The sequence below is a fragment of the Acomys russatus genome, chromosome X (genome assembly GCF_903995435.1).
Source record: "Acomys russatus chromosome X, mAcoRus1.1, whole genome shotgun sequence".
NCBI classification, from domain to species: domain Eukaryota; kingdom Metazoa; phylum Chordata; class Mammalia; order Rodentia; family Muridae; genus Acomys; species Acomys russatus.
In genome coordinates, this window is record NC_067169.1 from 47,211,568 (window position 1) to 47,239,561 (window position 27,994).

Here is a 27,994-nt window from a genome sequence, read left to right on the forward strand (position 1 = left end):
CCTTAAGCCTTCAAAAAGAGCCTTCCCCCACTTCCTGGATTTGATGGCCATTCTCGTCTCCCTGGGTCTCAGTCTCTGGCTTGTAGAGGTGGCTGGGTTTTAGCAGAAATGTAAGGCTCTGTTACTCTTCTTCGCTTTAGGGTCAATTTAAATTGGCTTCTTTATTAGGCTGGAGATAAGTAAGTGATTACCTTGATGGTGCGATTCCAGGGAAGTTTCATCCCTTTGAAGCTAAGTCTGGGCTTTCATTGCTGCTTTGTCCTTTGAATCTTGAATGCTATCCAAAATTATTTTGCAAAAATGCCAATAATTACGGGAAAGGGATCACCTTAAGATGCCAGGAAAAAGGAGGAGGGAGGAGCTCTGCATTCTGCAGAGGCCTTTTGTAAGAGTCTAGAGGAAGTTTTGTGTGCTAGGAGGCTGGGCAAGGAAAGAAGGAGAGGTCTTCAGAGAGGAGTGTTTTAATGTGAAAAATTTAATAACATATAAGCAGATTTCCTTAGGTTTCATTTTAGGATCCATATAATAACCAGTTTCAGCCGGGCATGGTGGCACATGCCTTTAATCCCAGCACTCAGGAAGGCAGAGGCAGGAGGATTGCTGTGAGTTCAAGGCCAGCCTGGTCTATAAAGTGAGTCCAGGACAGGCAAGGCTACACAAAGAAACTCTGTCTCAAAAAACCAAAAAAAAAAAAAAAAAAAAAAAAGCCGGGCATGGTGGCACATGCCTTTAATCCCAGCACTCAGGAAGGCAGAGGCAGGCGGATCGCTGTGAGTTCGAGGCCAGCCTGGTCTACAAAGTGAGTCCAGGATGGCCAAGGCTACACAGAGAAACCCTGTCTCGGAAAAAAAAAAAAAAACCACAAAAAATACCAGTTTCAAGATTAATCATATTTCAAGTTTATCATATATATCTTATTAATATATATATCTTGTTTATATATATAAATTTTTGTATAAATACATATTGTAAGTTGAGACTGTTCCATGCCCTCTGCCTTTGTGTCATATATACATACATGATTTTATACAGCTTTATAAAAAACTAAGAAGCATAAATACAGGACTAGACAGATGGTTCAGAACACTGTCTGTTCTTTTAAAGGTCCTGAATTCAATTCCTAGCAAGCACATGGTGCCTCACAACCATCTAGAATGAGAGCTGGTGCCCTCTTTTGGTGTTCAGACACACATAGGGGCAGAGTACTATATAAATAATAAATAAATCCTTTTTAAAACCATGACTAAGAGAAACAATATGACATTTGCCTCTCTGAGACTGCCTTTTTTTTCTACTTTTTTTTTTAGATAGGGTTTCTCTGTGTAGTATTGGCTGTCCTGGAGTCACTTTGTAGACCAGGCTGACCTCGAGCTCACAGCGATCTGCCTGCCTCTGCCTCCCAAGTGCTGGGATTAAAGGTGTGCACCACCAGGCCCGGCACCAGACTGCCCTTTAAAAAAAATTTATTTATTTATTATGTATACTGTGCTTTGCCTGCATGTATGCCTGCATGACAGAAGAGGGCACCAAATCATATTATAGATGGTTGTAAGCCACCATGTGGTTGCTGGGAATTGAACTCAGGACCTTTGGAAGAACAGCAGAACAGTCAGTGCTCTTAGCCTCTGAGCCATCTCTCTAGCCCCTCTGAGATGTCTTAATTCACTTATCATAATTATTTTCACTTGCATCTGTACACTTTCCTGCAATTAAAAAAAGACATAATCTAGGTTTTTTTTTATAAAGGCAAACATTTAATTGGAGCTGGCTTACAGTTTCAGAGGCTTAGTCCATTATCATCATTGTGGGAAGTGTGGCAGTGTGCAGGCAGACATGGTGCTAAAAATGAGCTGAGAGTTCTACATCCTGATCTGAAGGCAACCAGAAGGAGACTGTCTTTTGCAGGCAGCCAGAAGGAGAATATAATTCCACACTGAGCAGAGCTGAAGCCTCCCACAAGGCCACACCTCCTAATAGTGCCACTCCTTATGACCAAGCATTCAAGCACATGAGTCTATGGGGACCATTGCTATTCAAGCCACCACATTCCATTCCCTGGCCTCCATAGGTTTGTAGCCATAGCATAATACAAAATCCATTTAGTCCAACTTCAAACGTCCCCATAGTCTATCACAGTCTCAGCAATGTTTAAAAGTACGATATTCAAAGTCTCTTCTGAGATTCATGAATTCTCTTAACTGTAATTTTCTATAAAATCAAAAAGCAGATTATATACGTCCAACATCACAAGATATACATTACAATTCCCATTCCAAACAAAGAAAAGTCATATAACCTTTTTTGTTGTTGTTGTTTTGTTTGTTTGTTTTTCAAGACAGAGTGTCTTTGTGTAGCTCTGGCTGTCCTGGACTCACTCTGTAGACCAGGCTGGCCTAGAACTCACAGAGGTCCACTTGCACCTGCCTTCCAAGTGCTGGGATTACAGGCATGTGCCACCACTGTCCAGCTCTCAGATAATATGTAGGCTAGTCCTCTTGCTTTTTACCTCCCAAGAGCTAGGATTACAGCAAAGCACCACTCTACCCAGTTGCATTGTTGCTCGGCAAGCACTTATGATCAGAGATATACCCTCAGCTCTCATTTGTCTTTATTGCTTTAAAAAATTCCCTCGAGACCCACCCAATGCCATCTCTACATTCTCAAGCCTACCTGCCATAGTGCAGTTTATGCAGAGCTTTGCCAGATAAGTGGAACTCTCATCCCTCATCAGATAAGCTTCTTTTGTAGAGCACCATTACAGGAACCCATAACTCATCAGAATGCAGAGAGGAGCTATCTATGAGGTGCACCCAGCTGATACATATACAGCATATACACCTAAACTCATACAACACCTCAGAAGAGTAGACAGAAAGACTGTAAGACCCAGAGGACCAGGAAGTAGACTGTGAGATTTTATCTCCTAGAAATGTCAGGGAAGATATACCCAATAATATCTCATTGGTATGGTTGCCAACTGATGCCAACATAGATGGGGGAAATCTCATAAGGCCTCACCCCTAGCTGAAGAGCCACAGACAATGTCTTCTGAGAGGGTGCGTTCGTAGAGACTGAGTAGTAGGCTACCCAATCCCAAGTGGTCAGCCCTAAGCACATATAATGATAAATGAAGTCATAATTTTGTATTTACATTTTTTTCCTTTTGGTTTTTCGAGACAGGATTTCTCTGTGTAACCTTGGCTGTCCTGGACTCATTTTGTAGACCAAGCTGGCCTGAAACTCATGTCGATCAGCCTGCCTCTGCCTCCCAAGTGCTGGGGTTAAAGGTGTGTGCCACCACTGCCCAGCAGTATTTCCAAATTTTATATCATGCCAGGCATGGTCACGCTGATTGACATGAGTTTCAGGCCAGCCTGGTCTACAAAGTGAGTTCAGGACAGCTAAGGCTATCACACAGAGAAAGCCTGTCTCAAACAAACAAACAAAATTTTATATGAGGGGGCTGGAGAGATGGTTCAGAGGTTAAGAGTACTGGATGTTCTTCCAAAGGTCCTGAGTTTAATTCCCAGCAACTACATGGTGGTTCACAACCATCTACAATAAGATCTAGAGACCTCTTCTGGTGTGCAGGGGTACATGCAAGCAGAGCACTGTATATGTAATAAATAAATAAATCTTTAAAAAATTTGTGACTATATGTAACAATACTAAATAGTAGGAGTCCATAAATACTAAAGAGTAGGAGTCCATAAATTTGAGGAATATGGGGTGGAGGAACTCAGAAGGAGTTGAAGGGAGGAGCAAGAGTGAAGAAATAGTATAAATGCAGTACTCATATATGAAATTCTTAAAAAAACATAAAAAATTCCACTGTGTATAGGTACCACATCTTTGTAGTGTGTGTGTGTGTGTGTGTGTGTGTGTGTGTGTGTGTGTGTGTGTGTGTGTGTTCATGTACCATGGTGCACAGGAAAAAGTTAGTAGACAACTTGTGGGAGTCAGTTCTGTCCCACCGTGTAGGCTCCAGGGATTGGACTCATGTTTTCAGGCTCTGTTACAAACCTTTCCTGCTGGGCGTGGTGGCCTACACCTTTAATCCCAGTACTCGAGAGGCAGAGGCAGGCAGATCTTTGTGAGTTCCAGGCCAGCCTGGTGTACAAGGTGAGTCTAGGACAGCCAAAGCTACACAGAGAAACCCTATTTCGCAAAACCAAAAAACAACAACAAAAACACACAAATACTTTTCCTTGCTAAATTATCTCACTGGCCCCAGTTTTCTTTATCTATTCTTGTCTTTTTTTTGTTGCTGTTGTTGTTGTTTTTTTGTTTTTAGAGATAAGGTATCTATTCTTTTCTTGAAGACTCCTTTGGTTCCACAATTTAGCTATTGTGAATAGGGCTGCAATAGAAAGAGACTGATATGCAAGTATCTCTGTGATCCATTGACTTGAAGTCCTTGGGTAAGTACCTAGAAGTGGAATACTAGGTTATATGTTTTCATTTGGTTTGGTTTGGGTTTTTTTTTTTTTTTTGAGACAGGGTTTCTCTGTGTAACAAGCCCTGGTTGTCCTGGACTCTCTCTGTAGACCAGACCAGGCTGGCCTCAAACTTACAGAGATCTGTCTGCGTCTGCCTCCCAAGTTGCAGGGATTACAGGACTATGCCACCGTACTCAGCAGCTAGGTTATATGGTGGATCTATTTTTAGTTTCTTTGAGGAAACTTCATACTTAATTATATAGAGGCTGCATAAGCTTGCGTTCTCATTGGTCATGAGTCCATTTTGTCACACAGGGAGAGGAAGGAGAGAAGAGAGAGAAACTCTGTGTGTGAGTGTGTGTGTGTGTGTGTGTGTGTGTGTGTTTCCAGGGGTCATTGCAGGCCAGGAGTCAATGTTAGGTATCTTCTATCACTCTCCATCTTATTTTTTTTTCTCACTTAACCTGGAACCTACCAACTGGCTACATTTAGCTGGCCAACAAGGCCCAAGGATCCTCCTGTCTGCCTCCTTGGTGTTAAGATTACAGGTGCACAGTGCCATGCCAACATTTGATGTGGATGCTGGGGGTAGGAAGAAGATGACTTCAGTTCCTTGTCCTTTCATAGTAAACTATTCCTGACTGAGCCATCTCCTCAGCTCAAGGGAGGAGTTTGTCTATTCATGGTGTCTGCTTAAAATCAGAAGAGCTAAGACAAAAGAAAAAAAGAAACAACTAAACTCGGTAGTTCCTATTCCTACCCACATTTTAAAAACTCCTAAAGAGCTGGGCATGGTGGTGCACGCCTTTAATCCCAGCACTTGGGAGGCAGAGGTAGGTGGATTGCTGTGAGTTCAAGGCCAGCCTGGTCTACAAAGTGAGTCCAGGACAGCCAAGGCTACACAAAGAAACCTGGTCTCGAAAAACCAACAACAACAAAAAACCTTCTAAAGAATATATATATATATATATATATATATATATATATATATATATTTTTTTTTTTTTTTTTTTTTTTTTTAACAAAAGTGTACTGGTGCCCAGATTTCATTCAAGCTAGAAGACTCTAATGTAATTAGTCTGTGTTTTGTTAATTTTATAGAACTTCCCACATTAGTGAAATGAACTATTGCAATGAATCACTAAACCAAGAGAAACAGTAAGATGTTACTCAGCCTGAGAGGGGAGAAGGAGAGGCTCGATTAGCTAGGTGGTCTCATGTAAAGTAGGCTCCATGGTAAGAGATGGCAGGATTTTATTGCTTCCCAACTATAGCCCCTTGCTTCAAAAGTGACGGAGAACTAGAATGACTACTTACTTGGCTAGGGTGAACACAGCTTCTAATTTACCTGTGAGTTTTCTAATGTAAAAACTACAAGTTTCACTGGGGATATAGCAGAACTGATAATGTTTGCCTAGCATGCACCAAGCCCTGGACCCAAGCCTAGTACAGCATAATGAACAGAATGAAGTGTCGGGGTACAGGGCAGGGGTGTGTGTAGAGAGCAGGAGGATCAGGTCAGCCTCCACTATAAGGTTACATTGTGTGTTAGAGGCCAGGTGGAATACATAGGACCATATCTCAAAGTAAACAAATAAAAACAAACTTGCAAATCCTACCCAGCAGGCAAATTTGAATGATTGGTTAACCAACACAGAGTGAGTTTGAATCTTAAAGCACACCGGGTCTAGTACCCAGCACTCAAGAGTCTGAGATGGAGCCAGACGTGGTGGTGCACACCTTTCAACACAGCACTCGGGAGGCAGAGGCAGGTAGATCGTTGTGAGTTGGAAGGCCAGCCTGGTCTACAAAGCCAGTCCAGGATAGTTAGGACTACAAGAGAAACCCTGTCTTGAAAAACAAAACAAAACAACAACAAAAAGAGTCTGCAATGGGGGTATCATGAGGTCAAAGCCCACCTGGGATAGATACATCACAAGACCATGTGTCCTAAAACAGAACAACTGCAAGTTGTCCAAATACTTATTGGAATAACCACTTTCCTTTTGTCAGTTTCCTAATCTGTAAAATTTTGGTAAGCCTTTAATAAATGCTGCTCTAGCTGCCTTTTTCATTGTCTGCTAGAAAATGGAATATTCGTGAAAGTACTTAGTGACCTATAAATCACTAAGTAGACTTCTGGATAGAATGTTATAAATAATAGGCCTTTTCCTATGCTGAAAATGTCACAGGATGCTTGCCAGATAAATCTGAAATATCTATTGTAGGGTGGCAGGCTAGTTCTTGGTTACTGTTCTGGTTAGTTTGTGTTTGTCTGTTTGTTTTTGTCAATTTTACCCAACCTATACTTATCTGGGAAGATGCACTTCATTTGAGCAAATGCTTCCGTCAGAGTGTAGACAACTCTGTAGGGCATTAATGATTAATAAGGGGGGGCATGTCACATCAATGGATAGTGTTAACTCTGGGTATGGAGTCTGGAGTTGTGTAAGAAAGCCAGCTGAACAAGACATGGAGAACCAGCAAGTGAGCAGTGAGTGTTCCTCCATGGTTCTGCTTCAGTTCTTGTCCTGTTTGAGTCCTTGCCTTGGCTTCCCTCTGTGACGGACTATGATCAGGACATGTAAGCCAAATAAACCCTATCATCTCCAAGTTGCTTTAGGTCATGGTGTTTTGTCACAGCAGTTGAACCTAACTAAAACAGTTAGGCATTCTTTCTCATCTATAAGTACAAATACCTCTTCCCTCAGCATTAAAAAGATCTTATGATTCTGGGCGCGGTGGCGCATGCCTTTAATTCCAGCACTCAGGAGCAGAGGCAGGCAGATCACTGTGAGTTCAAGGCCAGCCTGGTCTACAAAGTGAGTCCAGGGAAGCCAGGGATACACAGAGAAACCTTGTCTCAAAACAAAAAAAAAAAAAAAAAAAAAGAGAACCTATGATATCAGGGGTTTTAGAGTCTAACTCAGTGATAGCACAGGGTCCTAGGTTCTACCCTTCTATATATTAACAGCTAAGTAATTTTATAATGTCCGACCTTGAAGGAAAAACAGATAAATGTTGCAGCTTTTAATATTTTTTCTTTGTTCTGTATGTTTTATGTTTTGATTATTATGTGACGGGCAGTTTTTCTTTTCTGGTCAATTCTATTTGGTGTTCTGTAGGCCTCTTGTATGTTTATAGGCATCTCTTTCTTTAGATTGGGGAAATTTTCTATGATTTTGTTGAGAATAGTTTCTGGGCATTGGAGTCTGATATCTTTTCTTTCTTCAATACCTATTATCCTCAGATTTCTTCTTTTCATGGGTCCTAGAAACCTACAAGTAGAACATTATGATAGGCAGATTTGGGCCCAGGGGTCCCACTCAAACTAAGGCACCAGCCAAGGACAATACAGGTGGTAAACTTTAAACCCCTACCTAGATCTAGCCAATGGTCAGAACATTCTCCACAGTTGAATGGAGAGTGGGATATGACTTTCTCATGTACTCTGGTGCCTCATATTTGACCACGTCCCCTGGAGGGGGAGACCTGGTGGCACTCAGAGGAAGGACAGCAGGTTACCAAGAAGAGACTTGATACTCTATGAGCATATACAGGGGGAGGTAATCCCCCTCAGTCACAGTCATAGGGGAGGAGAATAATGGGAAAATGGGGGGGGGAGGAATGGGAGGATACAAGGGATGGGATAACCATTGAGATGTAACAAGAATAAATTAATAAAAAAAAAAAACAGATAAATGAGACCGGGCGTGGTGGCGCACGCCTGTAATCCCAACTCTCGGGAGGCAGAGGCAGGCGGATCGCTGTGAGTTCGAGGCCAGCCTGGTCTACAAAGTGAGTCCAGGATGGCCAAGGCTACACAGAGAAACCCTGTCTCGAAAAACCAAAAAAAAAAAAAAAAAAAAAAAAAAAAAAGATAAACGTCAGTCCTGTCGCACTATCTGCTAAGTGGATAAGTGGCTGGGATTATAGCTCAGTGTCAGCATATGCAAGGCTCTGAATGAGACACTCAGCATGGCCAATACAGCTACAACAATAAAGCCAGAGCCAGATGGATGAGTAGGTGAAGAACTGGGTAACTAGAATAACTGATTCAAGACCCCAAGGTTCGAAGCCAGAGCTGGATTTCAAACGTATCACTCTTGGTGTTCTGCTGCTTTCCAGTGTTTTGTGTCACTCCGCAGCCATATCTCTCACCCCATAAATCCACATTTTCTTTTGGAGGACATTGTGGTTTATTTATTTATTTATTGTTTTTGTTTTTTGTTTTTCTAAGACAGGGTCTCTCTGTGTAGCCTTGGTTATCCTGGACTAACTTTGTAGACCAGGCTGGCTTCGAACTCACAGAGATCCACACCTGCCTCTGCCTTCCTGAGTGCTGGAATTAAAGGTGTGTGCCACCACACCCAGACTGTGATTTATTTTAATAAATATGTTTTTGGATTGAAAAAAAAAAAAGAACTAATGAGTTTGAGGCCAGCTTGTTCCACAAAGGGAGTCCAGGACAACCAAGGCTACATAGAGAAACTCTGTCTCGAAAAATAAAAACAAGCAAAGGAACAAAAAAGAACAATGAGATCTCAAGGCAGGGGAGTGGGATTAAGCCTGCGGACCATCTGTGGTTGGGAAGTACTTCTCTGGAGAGATGAAGGTAGAAGAAATGCGATTGTTTCCCTGATAAATATGAAAGGATGCTCTATCATCTAATGGACTAATGAAATCAGAAAACAAGAATTTGCCCGTTCAGTACAGGGGCTTCCAGGGCGTGTGTCTGTGTGTGTGTGTGTGTGTGTGTGTGTGTGTGTGTGTGTGTGGTTTTTGATACAGGGTTTCTCTGTGCAATTCCCCTAGCTGTCCTAGACTCGCTTTGTAGACCAGGCTGGCCTCGAACTCACAGAGATCCACCTGCTTCTCCCTCCAGAGTGCTGGGATTAAAGGTGTGAGCCACCACTACCTGGCTGGTGTGAGTACTAATATGGGAGATGAGATTGACTGTATTTCCTCTGCTAAGGAGTTTAGCCTGCAGGTGTCAGAATAGCACTGGGAGGTCTTAGGCTAAGGTCAGATATTTAATGATTTGTGTTTTGCATTTTCAGAGCTGTATTTCAAACTCTTGGCAATCTTCCTACTCAGCATTTCACGTGCTGGAATTGCAGATGGGTGCTACTGTGACTGACAAATGCATTTTAACCACTTGTAACTCCAGGCCAAGCAGAGGGATTATCAAAAATAGCAAGAAAATTCCAGACTTGCTCTCAGTCTTGGGAGAAAACTTATATTCTTTGGTCCGAAACCACTGAATACTGAAGTTGACGCCTGTGTTGACTCATTCCTGGGTCATGGGCTGCTAGGAAGTCTAGCCCCACCCTTCTGTCTGGGCTGAGCCATGTGGATTTTGAGCCCCAAAATGTGCTTTCCAGGCTTCTCTGGGTCAGGACATCAGGACTCCCTCGGCTCTGACATGCACTACTCTCTCAAGGTTTTTGCTTAGGTCCTTGTTGCAATTTATATAAACAGAGTCCTCCCACTTCTGAGCTTCATGTTTTCAAAAAACAACCCATCCACTGTAAGTTCACACAGTATATCCCTCTTTCTTCTTGTCCCATTTAAGTTTCCTAAATCATGTTTTTGGGTGTGTGGACATCCAAAACGTTATGGTATCAGAGAGAAGGGAATTTCTCTAGACTGTGGGACTGAGGGTGGAGTACTCTCATGGAGAAAATTACATTTCACTTGGTTTGTTAAGGGCGGGTATTTGCATTCATTTCTATCTGTGGAAATGATGTGGCTAGTTGGAATCATAACCTAAAACAAACCCTTTTTCTCCTAAGTTGCTTTTTGTCAGGACATTTTATCACAGTAACAGAAATGAGAAACCAGGACAAGTTGTGACATAGGGCAGTTTTTGAAACTCCATTAAGAGGGCCAGAAAGACTGTTTAATGTGTAAAGGAATCCTAAGGACCCAGTGGTGGAATAGAGTGCTAACTCAAGTTGTTCTCTGACCTCCACATGTGTGCCTCAGTGTATGCACTCCACCCCCAAAAAGAAATAAAACTTTAATGAAAAAAATAGCTTGAGTTCCATAAGAGGAAATGAGGGTTGCATAGTTTAACTGTAAGACTGTTTAACTAGTGAATATAAAGTTCTGGGTGGAATCCAAAACTAGTCTTGAACTTGCTGTGGAGCTAAGAATGTGAACTCCTGATACACTTCAACATCATGGTGTTGTGATTAGAGGTTTGCATCACCATGGCTGGCAGCTCTCAGGAAGCAGAGGCAGACAGATCTCTGTGAGTTCAAAGCTAGCTTGGTCTATGTAGCCAATTTGAGGACAGCCAGAGCTACATAGTGAGATATAATATAAGAAAAGCAAGGAGAGAGTGAAAGCAAGGCTCAGTTTGAGGTCTCCTTGGGTTACATAGTGAATTTCTTTCTTTCTTTCTTTCTTTTTTTTTTTTTTTAAAGACAGTGTTTCTCTGTTTAGCCTTGGCTGTCCTGGACTTGTTTTGTAGACCAGGATGGTCTCGAATTCACAGAGATCCACCTGCTTCTGCCTCCCGAGTGCTGGGATTAAAGGTGTGCGCCACCATGCCCAGCTTACATAGTGAGTTTCAAGAGAGTTTAAGGTACATCTTGAGATCCCCTTTCCCTCACAAAAGAATTAGCCAAGTGTTTTGGCACATGCCCACAGTCCCAGCATGCCAAAGCTGAGGCAGGAGGATTACTTATTGTTTGAGGCCAGCCTGTACTAAATAGTAAGTTCCAGGCCAACCTGAGTTATTTATAGAATCCTTTCTCAAAAAAAAGGGGGGGGAATATTGTGCTGGACAGATGGCTCAGAGGTTAAGAGCACTGACTGCTCTTCTAGACACCCTGAGTTCAATTCCCAGCAACCACATGGTGTCTCACATCCATCTATCACATGATCTGATGCACTTTTCTGGCATGCCGATGTACATGCACGCAGAACATTGTATACATAATAATAAGTAAATACATCTTTTTTAAAAGTGCTAAAAAAGTGGGGGCAATATTTTGAGCAAAGTACACATATTCATGAAATTGTGAAAAAATATATATAAATTTAAAAATACAAAACAAACAATGAAAAATGATGGTGTCAGTCACGGAACCCTAATCTGTGTTCTATAGCAGTTTCCACCAAGTAGAAAGAACTGCAATGCAGTCTGCTACCTAGAACTTATACTTTTGATCACTTTGCTGATGAAAATAGAGGTAATGACCTATTTCTGTACTGAAGATTATACACATATAAGAATGCTACAGAAGTTACAGAAGGACATTTACTACTGTCCCCTTGGGGAACCACTGATGATTCTAATGAAAAAGAAACTAGTAAAAGCATTTGAGAGGAAATGTGCAATAGTAATATGATTGAGCATCCAGAACATGGAGAAGTATTTCTGCAACAGAATGCCCAGCACAAGAACATATATAGCCAGTTCCTGATAGAGGCCTATACGGGTTCAGAGCAAACCAAAGTTCATAGGTTTTAAATACCTAAGTAAGGGTTTTGATTTGGTTTGGTTTGGTTTGGTTTTTCAAGACAGAGTTTCTTTGTGTGATAGCCCTAGCTTTCCTAGACTCACAGAGATCCACCTCCTTCTGCCTCCCAAGTGCTAGAATTAAAGGCATGCACCACCCCACCAATTTTATTTATTTATTTATTTTTAAAGATTTATTTTTTTTATTATGTGTAAGTGTTCTGCCTGCGTGCCAGGAGAGGGTACCATATCTCATTGTAGATGGTTGTGAGCCACCATGTAGTTGCTGGGAATTGAACTCAGGATCTTTGGCAGAGCAGCTAGTGCTCTTAACCTCTGAGCCATCTCTCCAGCCACAATTTTATTTTTTAAATAATGAATAGAATATCTTTTCTCATTCTTGTCACATACTTCAAAAATTCATGTCTTCTTTAATACAACCATTTGGCATTCACTTTTAATTTATACTAGTGTAACTCCATACAATAAAATGAAAAATGACACCTCCCCTTCCCAAGGTTGAGTATGTGTGTGTGTGTGTGTGTGTGTTGTTTTTTTGTTTTTGTATGGTACTTCCTGTCCTGGTACTCACTAATGGCTTTGTTTCTACCTCCAAAGTGGTGGATCACAGGTGTGCTTTGACAAGCGTGGGAGTTCTTTCCGTTTGTTTGTTTGGTTGGTTAGTTTTGGTTTTTTTTGTGACAGGGTCTCTCTGTGTAGCTTTGACTGTCCTAGACCAGCTTTGTAGACCAGGCTAGCCTCGAACTCACAGCAATCCGCCTGCCTCTGCCTTTCAAGTGCTGGGATTAAAGACGTGTTCCACTACCTCCCGGCTGTTTGTTTTTTAACTCAGTGCTGGGAATTTGGAGAAAAAAAAAAGTCATGCATGCTGAGCAAGCATTCCACTAACTAAAATTTTGTTATATATACAAATGTATTCTGCTTCATTTATGTGTGTTTGTACCTCCTTGAGTTTATGTGTGCCACATGCATAGAGACACATTTAAGAATCTAGAAGAGAGTGTCAAGTTGGACACTAATGTTACTTGGAACTAATGTTACAAGTGGTTGTGAGCCACTATATAGGTTCTGGGTACCAAACGTGGGCCTTCTGCAAGAGCAATAAGCTCTCTTAACCACTTTCTCCAGCCCCCATGCCCTACCTTTTCTAATATTTAATTCTTTGGGGATCATAATACAATTATGCCACTTACCTCTTCCCTTTCCAACCTCTCTCTAACATACTCATACTTTCCTCTTGCACTCATTCAAGTTTGTGGTCTCTTTTTCTTTAAAAAATATAGATATGGCTGGGCGGTGGTGGCACACACCTTTAATCTCAGCACTTGGGAAGCAGAGGCAGGTGGATCTCTGTGAGTTTGAGGCCAGCCTGGTCTACAAAGTGAGTCCAGACTAGTCAAGGCCACACAGAGAAACCCTGCCTCGAAAAACCAAAAAATATATATGCCAGGTCGTAGTGGTGCACACCTTTAATCCCAGCACTCAGGAGGCAGAGGCAGGCAGATTGCTGTGAGTTCGAGGCCAGCCTGGTCTACAAAGTGAGTCCAGGGTAGGCAAGGCTAACACAGAGAGACCCTGTCTTGAAAGCCCCCCCAAAAAAAAAACAAAAAAGAAAAAGGACAGATATATATTGTACACACACACACACACACACACACACACACACACACATTCCTGAAACTCATTGACCAGGTAGCTTAGCCAAATCAATCAACTTCTAGTTCAGTATGAGTGCCTGTCTCAAAAAATAAGGGTGAAAGAGTAAGAAAGAAACCAAACACTGACGTCTGGGCTCTACGTGCACACATATATTGGGACATATATCTATACTCATATCTACAAATACATTGAATGTGGTGGTTTAAATAAGAATGGGCCCCATGGGCTCACATATTTGACTGCTTGGTCATTAGGGAGTAGCACTTGACTACGTAGAGAGATTAAGTCCTGTGACCTTGCTGGAATAGGTATGGCATTGTTGGAGGAAGTGTGCTATTGTGAGTGGTCTTTGGGGTTTTAAATGCTCAAGCAAGGCTCAGTATCTTTTCCTGCTGCCTATTGATCCAGATGTAGAACCCTCAGCTTCTTCTTTAGCACCATGTCTGCCTGCATGCTGCCATGCTTCCAGCTATGCCGGTAATGAACTAAACCTCTGAAACTATAAGCAAGCTCCAGTTAAATTCTTTCCCTTATAAAAGTTGCCAATGTCATGGTGTCTCTTCATATTAATAGAACACCCACTAAGACACTGAATAAATATATACACCATACATATGCACTCAAAGGTTATGTAAAACACCGCTAAATATAGACAAGAGTAGTGGCACGTGCCTGCAATCCGTACGTTTGGGAAGTAGAGGCAGGAGAGTCAGAAGTCATCTTCAGCTGCATAGAGTTGAAAGCAAACATGAACTAAGATCCTTTCACACCCACAACAAAAAAAAGTGCAGGGTATGGTTGTACTCACCTGTGATCTCCGCAGCTGGGAAACAGAAGCAGAAGGATTCCCTCCCCCCCACCCCCCCACCCCCACACATCCATCCTCAGGGAGGAGGTTTTCAGGTCAGATCTAGCTCACGTCCTCTGGATCTACTGTCTGAAGTGCATGGTATCTTTAGCACTAGGGACTTATCTTCCACCTCTGGTTGGCAACAAGGGCAGTAGCATAGTTTATAATATTTTGGAAGTTTCTTGAACAAACCTAACCAGAAAAAAAATGTCATTTAAACTATGTGTGTATATGTGTGCACAGACTTACATGTATTATATAGATATTTTAAGTAGATAGCTAATAGTATAATTTCTTGTATCCTTTTTATATATCATCCTAAAAGTTATTTTACCTCTCTTTTGTATTTATCTCCCCACCTTTCTAATAAAAACCCTACACTCAGTTTTACTCCTTTCCCCTTCAGATAACTTGTATCCTGCTATTCTCCCCTTTATTACTATTCCCCACCCCAATGGGCCCTTCTTACCTTCCTGGTTTCTACCTATGTTATATACTTACATCTATGGATTTGGTACTATGGCCCTCAGATAATGGAGAACATGCAACATTTGTCTTTCTGGGTCCAGGTAACCTCACGAAATTTGATAGTTTTAGTTCCATCCATTTACCTAGAGTGTTTATGATTTCCGTTTTCTTTACAGCTGAATGGTATTGCATAAATGTATCCACCACATTTTCTATTCAACAGTTGAAGGACATTGGGTTGTTTTCATTTTTCTAGCTATTGTGAATAGAGCAACAAGAAAAATAGCTGGGTAGTCATTTGGGCATATGTAGAGGAATGGAATAGCTGAATCATATGGTAGATTTATTCTTAAATTTTTGATGATTCTCCACATTGATTTGAAGAGTGGCTGAACCAGTTTGCAATTCCACTAACACTTAATGAAGATTTACTCCCAGCCCTGCCTCCCCCACATCCTCTTCAGCATTTGTTGTCAACTGTTTTGTTGATCTTTGTTTTCATTTACATTTCTTGAACTGCTACAGAAGATGAACAATTTTTTAGACATTTCTTAGCTATTTTTATTTCTTCTTTCTATAGCTCTTTCAGATCACAAGCCTATTTTTGAATGGTTTGTGTCGGGGGGGGTGTGACTGGTTTTTTTTTTAAGTTCTTTATATACTCTGATTATGAATCCTCTGTGAGATGGAGAGCTGACAAAGATTCCTTTCCATTCTGGGGTCTTCTTCACTCAGTTGATTGCTTCGTTAACTGTGCAGTATGAAATATCACCTGTGAATTATTGGTCTTCATTTTTGGAATGAATTCAATTCAGAAAGCACTTCCTCCACCTATAACATGTAGGGTACTAACTTTTCTTTTAGTAGTTTCAGTGTTTCCAGTTTCACAGTTAAGTCTATGATCCATTTGTAGTTAGTTTTTGTATAAGATGACAGATATGGATCTAATTTCATACCTCAGTATGTGGACATTGAATTTTCCAAGAACCATTTGTTGAAAATGTTTTTTTCCAGCCGGGTATGGTGGTGCATGCCTTTAATCCCAGTAGGCACATCATTGTGAGTTCTAGGGCAGCCTGGTCTACAAAGCGAGTCCAAAACGGCCAAGGCTACACAGTGAAACCTTGTTTCAGAAAACAAAAACAAAAACAAACAAACAAAAAAAGAGTATCAAGTCTCTTCTTGGTAACCTGCTGTCCTTCCTCTGAGTGCCACCAGGTCTCCCCCTCCAGGGGACATGGTCAAATGTGAGGCACCAGAGTATGTGAGAAAGTCATATCCCACTCTCCACTCAACTGTGGAGAATGTTCTGACCATTGGCTAGATCTCCCCTCAGGAACAGTCATAGGGGAGGGGAATAAGGGGAAAATGGGAGGGAGGGAAGAATGGGAGGATACAAGGGATGGGATAACCATTGAGATGTAACAAGAATAAATTAATAAAAAAAAATAAGAAAAAAGAAACAATCTTTTTTACTTAAAAAAAAGAAAGAAAAAGAAAAAAGAAAAGAAAAGGATTTTTTTCTAGTTTATGTTTTTAGCATTTTTGTCAACTATCAGCTGAAGTCATGTTTAGTTGTGTTTGGGTCTTTGATTTTGTCCCATTGATACACCTGTCTGTTTTTGTGTCAGTCCTATATTTTTATTACTATGCCTCTATAATATATCTTGAGATCTGGAATCATAATCTTTTCAGAATTGTTCTTTTTGCTCAGGATTATTTTTGCTATCCGGGATCTTATATAGTTCCACGTGGATTTTAGAATTTTTTTCCTATTTCTGTAAAGAATGAGATAGGAATTTTTTTATTGGTATTGAATTGAGCATAAAAGGATTTTGGTAGAATGGTCATTTTCACAATGTTAATCCTACTAATCTAAGAGCATGGGATGATTTTCTAGTGTCTTTCTCTGTCTCTTTCTTCAGAAAGTTAAAATTTTCATTATAGAGTTCCTTCACTTTACTTGGGCAGATTTACTCCTAGATATTTTATGTTTTTTTGCAGTTATTGTTAATGGGACTGTGTATATAGACAAGATATTAATTTTTGCAAATTGATTCTGAATCTTGCTACATTGCTGAAACTGTTGACTATATCTAGACGTTTTCAGGTAATTTGTTTTCAGTGATCTCTTATAATATTATGTTGTCTTCAAATAGGGAATTTTGGCTTATTCTTTTCCTATTTGAATCCCTTTAATTTCATTCTCTTGCCATATTGCTCCAGCTAGTGATTTGAGCATAACATTAAAAAGAAGTGGAGACTGTGGACAGCCTATCTTGTTCCTTTCTGCCCCCTCTGGTTTTTCCAGACAAGGCTTCTCTGTGTAACAGCTCTGGCTGTCCTGGAACTCATTCTGTAGTCCAGACTGGCCCTCAAACTCATGGATATCTGCCTGCCTCTGCCTCCCAAGTGCTAGGATTAAAGGCGTGTGTCACCACTGCCAGGAGCCTATCTTGTGCTTGGTTTTAGTGGGGTAGCTTCAAGTTTTTAATCCATTTAGAATGACATTGACTATGGATTTCTCCTATATAGCTTTTATTATGTTGAAGTATATTCCCTACAGTCTTACTTTCTCTATGATCTTTATTACAAAGACATATTGGAGTTTTTTAAAGACAGAGTTTCTTTGTGTAGCCTTGGCTATCCTGGACTCACTTTGTAGCCCATGCTGGCCTCAAACTCATAGCAATCCGCCTGCCTCTGCCTCCCAACGGCTTGGATTAAGGGTGTGTACCACCATGCCTGGGTCATTGATTTTTTAAAAATTTAGTTTATTTCACTGATTGACTTGCCTATGTTGAAACATCCCCAAATCTCAACTTGGTCATCATGAATAATCTTCTTGATGCAGGTCTGTATTTATTTTGCAGGTATTTTATTGAACAGTTTGAAACTATGTTAATCAAGGAGATTAGCCTATAGTGTTCTTTTTTGTTGATCTTTACCTTGTTTTGGTATTAGATTGATAGTGGCTTCATAAAGACTCTGTGAATATGTGGTGTGCATTTGGGTAGTGCAGGCTAATATCAGTATGTGCAATTCAGCTGCAAATGTAATTCCTCTTTATAATGTAATATAACATTCATTGTTTTTGAAAACTCAGTTGTAAATATCTTTGAAGGAGCATTATATTGCCTACTTTTGGGAGGAAGCGATTAAACAATGTAAACATACAACTAAATATATCAGGAAAGCTGTAATAAGCACCCACAAACAGGTATGTTGGCTCCTTTCTGTAATCCCAGCATTCAGAAACTGATACAGGAGGACCATCATGGATTCAAGGATAGACTAATCTACACAGGGAGTTCCAGGATAGCCTGGGTTACATAATCTGAAAATAACAAAAATAAGGAGTGCCAGGAGGGGAACTAAATTTCCACATTAGATTAAATTCTTTTCTTTAGTGAAGAGGGAAATTCTATTTGAGAATTAATGAGCGAGCAAGTACTGGTGGCTTGTGGGGTAGCCAATAACTTTGATGTCAGCACTCAAGGTAGAAGGATCAGGAGTTCCTTGGCTACTGGTGAGGATAAATGAAATTCAATCTCAAAAAGCAAAGCCAATGTCAGGAAAAATAAATGGCATTTAAGATGGAGCAAGAAGAAAGGGAAGTAGCTAGAAATGTATGGCACTGTGAACAAGTAGAAGCTGTCAATATCCAGTCCTTCCTAGGAAGAGGGAAAATTTAAGTGTCAGAAAAAAGTAAGTGTGGAGCTGGAGAGATGGCTCAGAGGTTAAGGCTCTTCCAAAGGTCCTGAGTTCAATTCCCAGCAACCACATGGTGGCTCACAACCATCTATAATGAAATCTGGTGCCTTCTTGTGGCAGGCAGGCTCACATGGGGGCAAAATATTGTATAAATAATACATCTTTTTTTTTAAAGAGTAAATGTGGTAACTGGACATGATGCTTATAATTTTAGCACTCAGATGACTGAGTCAGGAAGACTGGTATGACGTAGAGGCCAGCCCAGGCTACATAGGAACTTCCAGGGCAGGTACAGTCTGAGGTCGTATCACAAACAAAGACAAAACACACAAAAAAATTAAAGAGTAAATGGACTGATGAAGGGGTAGATGTGGTGAGTGCATTCCTAGTACATTCTACAATGCCAGAGCCCAGAGGGGAGTGCAGAATTCCCCTCTGCCAATAAGCTAGTCTGTGCCCCCACCCCCCAGTGATCTAATCTGCTGAAAAACGGAGGCAACTAAAACACTGGAGCATCAGAAAGCTAATTACTACAGTTGTGGCTTAGGGGTGCATCGAGACAGTGGGTGGATCTAGACAGAGGCTTTGGCCAGGGAATCATGATGATCTCATCTCTGTCGCAAGCATCATCAATCAGGAGGCCTGGCACTCGACAAGCTTCTAGAAGATGAAAGGAAAAAGCAAGCTACAACCCTTTCCTTTGGGAGCTGTTGTCGGTATCTAAACAACATGCTGTAGCAGAAACAATAGCTCTTCCATTTCCTGAGCATATGCTGCACAAGAGAAACCCCTGGACTCCTAGGTCACAGATTCTGCCTCTAGCAATGCTAGGCATATAGCTAGAGTTGTATCTTTTTTTGGTTTTTTGAGACAGGGTTTCTCTTGTAGTCTTGACTGTTGTGGACTGGCTACAAGGCCATACATCTTTTTTAGGAACTCACTTGATCCTCATTGCAGAGAACTCTGGCTTGGATGTGTAGACCAGTCTTCTCTTCCCTGAGAAAATTCATTCACCTCTCTCTTTTAGCCTTAGTTTCCTCATGTATAAAATGGAAACAAGTTGACCAGGGTGATTCTGTAGTCCTAACACTTACTAGACTGAAGCAGATGGATTACTGTGCGCTTTTAAGCTAGCCTTCCCTGCACAGTGAGTCCGTGACCAACCTAGGCTAAAATATGAGAAACCATATCAAAAAAAAAGATGTAATAAAAATTTCAAAACCAAACAAAGCAAATTGGACACAATAAGCCTAGAGAACATTAAAGCTGTGATCATCTCCTTGTTGCTCTTTTTATTTGTAGACAAAGTATCATGTAGCACAGGGTGGCCTGTAATTCCCTGTGTGACCCATTCTTGTTTTACATTTCTGATCTCTCTGCCTCTTTCTTCCAAGTGCTGGCTTTATAAGGAAGGGTACACTGTCCCAAGTACCATAGCCATGTTCTTTTAGGGTGATGATTTCTAGTTTCCAGAGATTTAACCATTCCATGGGATGTTTTTTTCTCCTCTCTCAAACATTCTAAGCCATAAGATTCAAGGCTGCACAGCTATAGGCCAATTCATCTGGGGGAAAGTGTAAGTCTTTGTTGTTCTGAGGTGAGGAGAGGCTCCTCTTTGTGTTTGGACTCTCCAAACATAAACTTTTGGAGCAAGGGAAGCTAAGTAATTGAGAATGTAATTTGAGGGGGAAGCTGGTGGATAGGGCCTTCTCTTCCCCTGCATCATTACGTTGCGACAGGCACATGCTTTAGAGTCACCAGCAAAGCTCAGAAACATGTGATGTGGCTGGAGCAGAGTTCAGTTCAACTGTGCAGGAAACCACTCCATTTCCCACAGCCACACATGGCCTCCCAGCTGCACACACATATATATGGCTGAGCTGAATATAAAATAGTGCTGTAGCCGGGCGTGGTGGTGCATGCCTTTAATCCCAGCACTCGGGAGGCAGAGGCAGGAGGATTGTTGTGAATTCAAGGCCAGCCTGGTCTACAAAGGGAGTCCAGAACAGGCAAGGCTACACAGAGAAACCCTGTCTCAAAAATCCAAAAAAAAAAAAAAAAGTGCTGTTGGCATAGTGGGAAGAAACTGGAAGTCTTTTTTTCCCCATCGTTATTGGGTTTTTTAGTGTAGCCCAAATTAGCCTTGGTCTCATAATCCTCCAACCTCGATCTCCACAATATCTGGTATTTCAGATATGAGGCAGCTGGCCTGATATGCTAGAAAGCTCTTTTTGTTTGTTTGTTTGTTTTTTGGAGAAAGGGTCTCTCTGTGTTAGCCTTGGGTGTCCTGGAGTCACTTTGTACACCAGGCTGGCCTCAAACTCATAGTGATTCACCTGCCTCTGCCTCCCGAGTGCTGGGGTGACAAGCATTCACCACCATGCCCAGCTTAGCAATGATTTTCATGTGCACATCTTAGTTGAAAGACTGTAGAATGTTTCCTAGCCCAAGGGTTGGATCTAAGAAATGAGAAAAAGTAAAGGTGAGTTGTGGAAGAGGCCACTGCATACCAGATCTACCTGAACTACATAGTAGGGCAGAAAACATACATGCAAACAAATGTAAAAACAAATCCTGGGAAGCCTAGGAGCATATGGACAATACATATGATCAAAGAGAGATGTGTCTAAGCATTAATGCTTATAACTGCAATATACACAGCTACAATCACCATTTTCCATATGCAAGTACTTATGGTTTTGTTTTGTATTTCAAGACAGGGTCTCTCTGTGTAACCTTGGCTATCCTGGACTCACTTTGTAGACCAGGCTGGCCTCGAACTTAGAGTGAACCGCCTGCCTCTGCCTCCCGAGTGCTGAGATTAAAGGCCTGTGCCACCGCGCCTGGCGTATTTATGGTTTGTAACACACTTCTCACCCTTCTAGTCCCAGCATCAGAAGTGGATGCAGGAGGACTATGAGTTTGAGGCCAGCTTGAGTTACACAATGAAATCTTGTTAACATAATTTGGCTATAAGACATGAGAAGCCAATCTCAAAGTGACTGCAAAACTTCCCTTTTTTTCTGGTTAGCTTTCATACTGCTGAGAAGTACTATGTAATATAGGTGCCAGGATAAAAAATACATCAACATGCTGGGCGATGGTGGCACATGCCTTTAATTCCAGCACTCAAGAGGTAGAGGCAGGTGGATTCCTGTGAGTTCGAGGCCAGCCTGGTCAACAAAGTGAGTCCAGGATGGCCAAGGCTACACAGAGAAACCCTGTCTCGAAAAACAGAACAAAACTACATCAACAGACTTTCCCAGCCAAGGACCCTACATGCTACAATACCAAACTTATAGGGTTGCAGTAATGACATGACAGATATGGGAGGAACTAACAGCTTTCTGATTGATTAGATTTGAGGCCTGTTATATAGAAATGAATTCATGCATGACACTGTAATCCTTGCCAAAAGCCTATTGCTGAAGAGGTCATAGACCCTACAGTAGAAGATGCTATTGTTATTTTCCTAATGGTCATATTATTAAATTTGCTTCTTTTTTTGAGACAGGCTCTCTCTGTGTCACCTTGGCTGTCCTGGACTCACTTTGTCGAACTCACAGGGATCCCCCTGCCTCTGCCTCCCTGCGTGCTGGGGTTAAAGGTGTGCACCATCATGTCTGGTTTGCTTCTTAAAAAAAATTCACTTACTTATTATTTATACAGTATTTGGCCCCCATGTGTGCCTTCATACCAGGAAAGGGCACCAGATCTCATTATAGATGGTTGTGAGCCACTATGTGGTTGCTGGGAATTGAAGTCAGGACATTTGGAAGAACAGACAATGCTCTTAACCTTCAGAGCCATCTCCCCAGCCCCTCATATTTGTTTCTAAATACAGGTAGACCTGGGCTCTATAAATGTTTAGTTAGGGAAACTTTTGCAGTGGGAAATAATCACTGTCCTGAGTGCTTATCCACAGTCCACTAAGGCTTAGAGGCCATGAAGGAAGCAGAGACAGAAAGAATGACAGAAAGAGGATGGGGAAGAGTTCTGTGAAATGCTGTCTTCTAGACATGACATGGCTACTGCAATCATGAAATCACAAAAGCTGTAGTTACCTGTACAAAATTTCAATATGGATGGCTGTGACAAAACACTGTCCCAAAACAATATGGTGAAGGAAAGGGTTTAGTTTGGCTTATAACTTGGAGTCCATCATGGAGTCAAGGCAGGAACCTGGAAACAGTGACTAAACAGAGGTCATTGAGGAATCCTGCTTACTTGTTTGCTCTATTACGTTTCTTATAAAACACAGCCAACCTGCCCAGGGAGTGTGCCACACACTGTGGGCTGGGCCCTCCTGCATCAATCATTATTCAAGAAACTATGAAATAAGTTGTCTCCTTCTACTTTTATGTAGATCCTAGGATTGAACTCAGGTTGCCAGGCTTGCATGTCAAGCACTTTAAACCCACTGAGCCATGTTACTGGACAATTCTCTTTTTGTGTTTGTTTGTTTTTGTTTTTGTTTTGTTTCATTTTGAGACACAATTTTATGTAGCCCAGGCTGGTCTCAATGTAACTAAGGACATCCCTTAGTTTCTTTTTTTTATTTAAAATTAAATTGTGTGTTCGCGCACATGTGTGTGTAAGTGTGCACACATGCCAAAATACATGTTCTTTTTTTTTTTTGTTTTTTTGAGACAGGGCCTCTCTGTGTTAGCCTTGGCTGTCCTGGACTCACTTTGTAGCCCAGGCTGTCCTAGAACTCACAGAGTTCGGCCTGCCTCTGCCTCCTGAGCGCAGGGATTAAAGGCGTGCGCCACCACGCCTGCCCAGCTCAAAATACATGTTCTAAGGCCAGAGAATTGTTTTTTTTTTTTTCATTCTAACATGTGGGGCCTAAGGATCAAACTGAAGTGGGCAGACTTGGTGGTAAGCACCCTTTACCCACTGAGTCTTTTGGTTTTTTTTGTTTTTTTGTTTTTCGAGACAGGGTTTCTCTGTGTAGTCTTGGCTGTCCTAGACTTGCTTTGTAGACCAGGCTAGCCTCGAACTCACACAGATCCACCTGCCTTTGCCTCCTGAGTGCTGGGATTAAAGGCATGTGCCGTCACACCCAGTCTGAGTCATTTCCTTGATTCTCTTCTAGTTTTCTTTCTTTTTTTCTTCTCCTACTTCCTCTAACTTTACTTCCTCTTTCCCTCCCTCCCTCTCTTACTCACTCACTCTCCTTCTTTCCTTCTCTTCTTTCTTTATTCCATTATTTCATTTCATTTTTTGTTTTCTTTTTATTAATTTATTCATATTACATCTCAGTTGCTATCACATCACTTGTGTCCTTCCGTTCCTCCCTCCCTCCCATTTTCCCCCTACTCCCCTCCCCTATGACTGTGACTGAGGGGGACCTCTTCCCCCTGTATATGCTCATAGGGTATCAAGTCTCTTCTTGGTAGACTGCTATCCTTCCTCTGAGTGCCACCAGGCCTCCCCATCAAGGGTACGTGGTCAAATATGGGGCACCAGAGTTCCTGTGGAAGTCAGTCCCTGCTCTCCACTTAACTATGGAGAATGTCCTGTCCATTGGCTAGATCTGGGTAGGGGTTTCACATATTGTCCTTGGTTGGTGCCATAGTTTGAACAGAACCCCTGGGCCCAGATCCTCCTGTCATAATGTTCTTCTTGTAAGTTTCTAGGATCCTCTAGATCCTTCTATTTCCCCATTCTCCAATACTTCTCTCACCTAGAGTCCCAATAGGAAGTCTTCCTCTCTATCCCAATTTCCTGGTAAGTCTTGAGGAAGCCCTATTCCCAGTTTTCTGAGATAGCGCCAATAGATTTCCAAATTGGTTGCACAAGTTTGCATTCCCACCAGCAATGAAGGGATGTTTCTCTTTCTCCACATCCTCGCCAGCATGTGGCGTCACTTGAATTTTTAATTGAGACAGGGGTCACATATTTAGGCTGGTGTCCTAAATGTATGTGAGGATAACTTGACTTTTTGGTCTTCTGATTGAGATTACAGACCTGTGCCCCACACCTGGTTTTTCAAACCCAGATTTTCCTGCATGCCAAGCAGGCATCTCACAAACTGAACTACATTCCAACTCCTCTTTAAAGCCTGAATACATGTGTGTGCCATGCCCTTCAAGGGCAGAAGAGGGAGTTGGCTCTGGAATTGGAGTTTCAGGCTGGTGTGAGGCAACCTGTGGGTACTGGGAACTGAACCACAGTTCTCTACAAGAACAGCAAGAGCTCTTTAAAAAAAAATTTCTTTAAAAAAAATTTTCAGGTCAGGGTTTCTCTGTGTAGCCTTGGCTGTCCTAGACTTGCATTGTAGGCCAGGCTGGCCTCAAACTCACAGAGATCCACCTGCCTCTGCCTCCGGAGTGCTGGCATTAAAGATGTGCAGCACCAGCGTCCGGCATAAAGTATAATTGTTAAGGAAACTGAGCTTACAGTGCGCCACTACTGCCTGGCTATTTTTACTTTTAAAAATAATTTTTTTGTGTGTTTGCTTATGCACGTGTTGTTGTGTGCAGTATTTGCAGAAATCAGGACAAGGCTTCAGATCCCTGGAGCTGGAGTTATATGTGGTTGTGTACTGCCTAAAACGGATTCTCAGAACCAAACTCAGATTCCCTGGAAGAACAGTATCAGCTCTTAACCACTGACCCATCCTTCCAGTCCCCTTATTCTTCTCATTACCTCTGCTGTTTCCAGAGATAACTGTTGCTACTAGCTTGCCATTGATCTTTCCCCTACTTTGGAGGCTTATGTAAAATTCATAAATGGTATCATATCATTAATATCGTTCTGTGACTTAATAATAGACTAAGAGTTCATTTCCTGATAGCTTGTGCTTTTCAAAAGGCTGAACCACAACCTGTTGAATCGATATACTGTTTTTTGGTGTGATACCACTGAGCTACATTTTCAGTATAATAATAATGTGTTTAAAAGCCCACTAATGATTGACATTCTGATTGCTTTCTTTAATTATTGCAGCACTGCTGTGAATAACCTTGTAAATGCCTCTATGTGCAACAGTAGACTGTTCCTGTAAAGTGCACTAACAGCTAAGCTTGGACAGTGTGGGCTTTTTGTTGTTTCTATGAATTGAGAAAGTGGTGAGTAGACAAAAGAGGCTGTTCCAGCCAGGCTATGGGGGTGCATGCCTTTCATCCCAGCATTTGAGAGGCAGAGGCAGGTGGATTGCTGTGAGTTCGAGGCCAGCCTGGTCTACAAAGCCAGTCCAGGACAATCACAGTCACAGCTACACAGATCAACCCTGTCTAGAAAAACCAAAAGAAGAGAGAGAGAGAGAGAGAGAGAGAGAGAGAGAGAGAGAGAGAGAGAGAGAGACTGTTCCATTGGTCTTATCTCCTAATGGGAGAAGCTGAGGAAGCACAAGGAGGAATTTGCCTTTAGAAGGCATTGACCCTAACCATAATACCACACCAGCTTTTGTCCTTAGAAGACCAAGACACCGTACATGCTGATAAACCTGCAGGAGTAGAAATAAGAATAGCTTTCCTCCTAGAATGGAGAGAAAGAAAACTGCAGCAGCGGTTGACTAGAGAAAGCGAATCTGGAAGGGAGACCTGATGGGCACTGTGAATCGACTGTGGGTGCTGTAGGAGCAGAGAGCAGGGGGAGGGGGCAGAGACTGGGGAGCGGCTTCATGTAGGTGAGGCCCAGGGGGCCCAGGGGCAAGAGGGAGCCCACTGCCAGGTGGTCAGAGTACCCTGGCTGGAGGGCAAGGCCCACGCTGGGGAGCTGTAGGAAGAAAAGAAGACTGAGAAGGGAAGTGTGCGAAGGATGGGGCAGGCCACCTGCCAACTCTGAGGACAGGTCAAAGTTGCCATCTCTGAAGATCACCTTGTTAACCACAAGGAAGATGGCCAGGGTAGGGCAGCCAAGGCTACACAGAGAAACCCTGTCTCAAAAAACCAACAACCAAACAACTTAACACAAAGACAGTGCTAACAACAAAGCCACTAACGACAGAGAGCCTGGCCCCTAAGAGGCAGCTGGCACTGTGGGTCACACAGCAGGATGGAGGGATGGGGCACATCCTTCTAGCCATGAGGAGTGAGAAGTGTGCATGCTTTACAGAGAAAGCACAGAAGTGCATACAGACTGGTCACATGTGGCTGGCCACTGGTCTTTGGGGACAGAGCTGGGATCCAGTGACTAGATGGGGTGTCCCTGTCAGCAGGACTCACTTCATAGTCCAAGGGGACACTGGTTCAGATTGGATTGACCTAGTTGGGGCAAGATCCTGAAATGCTTACAACTTTATGTGAGGAAAAGCTAGGAAGAAACCCTACCCTCTCAGTGTCGTCCATTAGTGTGATTAATAATAAATATCCCCAGGCACTTGACGCTGGCAGAACGCCTTGTCACTGCTGCTCACTACCCATCACTATCCTGCTAGCCCCAACTTCTAGTCTGCCCATTAGGTGCTGTGATGACAGGAATCATAAAATGCACCTCCCTAGAGAGTAAGCCTGTCATTGCCTGGGACTGAGGTCAGGGGCTTAGGCTGGTGGGAAAAAAGTAGACTTAAACTTGCAGGTCCCAGTCCCAGCTTCTTATCTTATTATTAAGAAACCATGGTATTTAATTATTTATTTTATTTTTGCAAGACAAGGTTTCTCTGTGTAGCCCTTGCTGTCCTGGAATTCTCTCTCTCTCTCTCTCTCTCTCTCTCCTCTCTCCTCTCCTCTCTCTCTCTCTCTCTCTCTCTCTCTCTCTCTCTCTCTCTCTCTCTCTCTCCCTCTCTCTCTTGCTTTCTCGCTCTCTTGCTCTCTCATAGTCCTGGTTGTCCTGAACTCCCTTTGTAGACCAGGCACATAGAGACTCACCTGCCTCTTCCTCCTGAGTGCTGGGATTAAAGGCGTGAGCCACCATGTCTAGCCCAAACCATGTTATTATTTTTTTTTAAGATTCTTTATTTCCCAGATTTCCAATCTCTTCACTCCTAGCACTGAAAAGTTTTTTTTTTTTTAATGTGTGTGTGACATGATGTGATTTACTAAATGGCTTCCCTAATACTCACTATATGGTAGATTACATTTTCTCTGCTGTCACTCATACTCTGATTTTTGTTTGCAAGAAAAGACTTCCCTGTTACTTTGATTTATATTCTCAACCATATTGTGTCACAGGGTGAGCTTTATCTGTTGGGTTGACAGCAGTATACACAGACACATACACACACACACACACACACACACACACATACACACACATATATATATTTCGTTTTTTTTTTTCAAGACAGGGTCTCTCTGTGTATCCCTGGCTGTCCTGGACTCACTTTGTAGACCAGGCTGGCCTTGACCTCACAGCGATCCACCTGCCTCTGCCTCCCAAGTGCTGGGATTAGAGGCATGCGCCACCATGTCCAGCCAACACTAT